At 43.1% G+C, this 3,507-nt stretch overlaps 1 protein-coding gene across 4 annotated transcripts in view; it reads right to left on the reverse strand.

Moving 5' to 3' along the window:
* Positions 1-3,507, reverse strand: part of nrg3b (neuregulin 3b) — a 198,840-nt gene that overhangs the window by 18,212 nt on the left and 177,121 nt on the right. The gene's annotated exons all lie outside the window — the stretch shown is intronic.

A 3,507-nucleotide genomic window follows, 5' to 3' on the forward strand; every position in this document is an offset into this window, starting at 1 on the left:
CATCCATCCATCATCCATCCACCCACTCAACATCCATCCATCCATCCATCCATCCACCCACCCATCCATCCATCCATCTATCCATCCATCCATCCATCCATCCATCATCCACCCACCCATCCAACCACTCAACCATCCATCTATCCTTCCTTCCTCCCCCACCTACAGTAATACAATAGCCCATATCTGTTTAGTTTGGGCCAATCAAGATCCCTCTTGTCTTACATGTCATTCTCTTAATAGTCAGAGACACACTCTCGCTCTGGCCCTCTGGTGCTTTCCTGTTTTCACCCACTAGATTCAGAGATATGTTAATGACTTTGCAAGAACCAGGATGCTCTGTTGCCGTAGGGCTCTTCTTCTGGGTCACCATTGAACCATAGGCCGACCCCAGTCGTCCGTTTTTGTATTTCTAAAGGTCTGAGGAAGGGGAGCAACCCTCTAACCCACGTGTCAAACTCAAGGCGCACAGGCCAAACGCAGCCCACCAAGTTATTTTGAGTGGCCCGCAGGAGCTTAAAGTAGTTACAGCTATTCAGTCTCAGAGTTAGAACTGGCCCTTTAAGGGGAACTATATTGCTGATGTGCCCCCCCACCCCCAATCCCCCCCTGCACTCTAACTCTTTCTTACATAACGTCTGTGTTATTTTGCAAAGCAGGCATCAAAAACTGCAGTGTGCAGCCAATGGGAGCGTTGATCTTACACCTCTTTACATAGTGCTTACCGCACACAAAAAAACGACTCCAACAAGAGCAGCTCATAAAAGCAGTTTACAATTGAGTAATACCAAGTCGTTCTCGTGGAGTGTCCTTAATTACTCTTTACAATTTCAACTACAGATGCGAGGAGGGAACAAACACCACACTGGCCCTCCCTGCACTTCTGCCGCGCTCGAGGATTAATCCCTTACAAGATTACGTTAATGCCGCAGCAAAGAAGTTCTCTTCATCCATTCTTTCACTTAACGCTTATCGAAACGAATGCCATTGTCTCACCCGTCCGTGCACAAAACCCCACTCCGCCCTCTTACCCCACATTAAGTCAAAATAATTCTGTTATTCCACTTACGGGCGTCCCCCGCACTGCCCTCCACCCACTGATTGTACATCATTAAAGCCATTGCACACGTCTTGGAGCTGGTGCTGGGGGTCTTATTGCCCAGCTAAGCCCATTTTCCTCACCTGTACCCCTGACTCCCAATGGGAGCTGTTACTGCTGTTCACTGGTTGCACAAGAAAATAGTATCATTTTGCCCCCCCCCCCAACCTCCCCTTCCCACTCTCATATACCCTGCAGCTGCAGTACGCTGCACTTTCTGGAACAATTGCAGTGGCAAACTCTCCTGGAGGATGATATCTGTGTCAGGGGATAAAACAAACAGTTGGCGGCGGACAATGGCAGAGACCCGCGTGGTCCAACCCATTCCTCTTCTCTTGGCCGGTGTCTCGCTTTTGCCTTGTTCCGTTTCAACTCATTTCATAGGAATACAGGAGGAAAACCAGAGGCCACAGAGGCCTGACGGAACAACAGAGAAACCATTATTATGACCATCAACTGCACAATAAAGAGTCAGGTCATGCATTCAGTACACAGCGATCTGCTGTCCAATCACGGGTTTTGAGCTGTGATCAACGCGATGCTACAAGCGACTAACTAGTTTACTGGTTCGATAAACTAACCATCAACCCATTAGTACCATATTTCACCGAAAGATGACCTGACTTAATAAGAATTTCGATCGTCACTTAAAATATAAATAACATCTAAACCAGGGGTGCCAAACATACGGCCCGCGGGCCAAAACTGGCCCAGAAGGGTGTTCAAACCTAAAAAATACACACTTTATGTTGAGGATATGTTCAGGATATTTTTGTAAAATTATTATTATTTATTTTAATATGAATAAATAATAATAATAATAAATATCTAATATACCTTTACTTCTTTGCATGAAAACAAAGGGGAAAAACATGGACTTAACGTTATTTATAATTTCTAAAAAAACAAAGGGGAAAAACATGAACTTAACGTTATTTATAATTTTTAACAAATTTTTAACTTGACATCTCATTATGTGGTCCGTGAACTAAAAAAAGTTAAGTCTTTTTGCTTTCTGCCATCCCTGATATTTTTACGACAAAACTGCGACTGCTGCCAAGCCCTTTCAAAATAAAAGTCCTTCTAGTCAAACCGACTTCTAAGACATAAAACACGCAGCACAGACGACAGAATGAGTTGTTGACAAGGCTGTTTCTTTCACATGGTTGAAGGATACTTTTACAATTGTGCACTGGTTTGAGCGTAACAGTGGTGTGCTGAGTTTGTACCTGTCGTCGGCACTATTAATGATGCAGCTACAGAGCACTGTCATGGTATTAATTACAGCTGAACCTACAGATACTTTACATGCTCTCTCAACAGCTGCTAAACATATGGCTAATGTTCATTAACCACCGGTTCACTTTGAATGACTTCTAAGGAACGTCTGCGTCTGCAGTTCATCCGTGCGTATTCGCCTGAAAGTCGCAGCTGTCTTTTTAGCTTATTTAAAACATAGGATTATTTATGTTAAATAGAATAGCATTTTTGTGTGGTTTTTTTTTATCAAATGAGAGTCAACAGCGTTTGACGCAGAAGTTAGCTGATTAGTACAACATACGCAGATCCAGGAAATGCACTGCAGACTATAATTAGTAGGTCCCTTGCTCCTTCTGATCGGGAACCAAGAACTGCTTCTGTGTCACATGCCAGGGTGTTCTCTCTCTCTCTCTCTCTCTCTCTCTCTGCTTTTTTCCCTTCTTTTTTGTTATTTACTTTCTCTGTTTCCTCTTCTGCCTGACTTTGTTTGTTACTCTGTCAGAACTCCTGCCCCCACTGTCTCTTCACTGTTGCATTTTTTAACACCACGGTTGAATATAGCCATAGTATCTCGCTGCGACAGTGTTTCCACTTGGAATCCCACTGAATTAATTCACACAGCACAACAACGCGTTACTTGGTTACTCAGTTGCCACTGAATATATAAAAAAAAAAACAACTAAACCTTTAGAGTAAACAGGAAAAAAATATAAAATGAAAGTATTTGTAGATGAATCTTTTTTTTTTAGTTAGCATGTGTTTAAGGCATTGGTAGGGACTACCTCAGATAGATAGATGGATGGGGACACATGGAGACACATTAAGAGACATATGGGTTTGAGCTGTTGAGCTAATAGCTTTTAGCATGCTAACATGCTAGCATTTGTTGTTTTTAGCATGTTTCCCGCTCTAAATAGATAGATAGATAGATGGATAGATAGATAGATGGATGGATAGATGGATGGATGGATGGATGGATGGATGGATGGATGGATGGATGGATGGATGGATGGATGGATGGATGGATGGATGGATGGATGGATGGATGGATGGATGGATGGATGGATGGATGGATGGATGGATGGATGGATGGATGGATGGATGGATGGATGGATGGATGGATGGATGGATGGATGGATGGATGGATG

Source organism: Cynoglossus semilaevis, chromosome 8 (genome assembly GCF_000523025.1).
Source record: "Cynoglossus semilaevis isolate Cse_v1.0 chromosome 8, Cse_v1.0, whole genome shotgun sequence".
In the NCBI taxonomy this organism is placed as follows: domain Eukaryota; kingdom Metazoa; phylum Chordata; class Actinopteri; order Pleuronectiformes; family Cynoglossidae; genus Cynoglossus; species Cynoglossus semilaevis.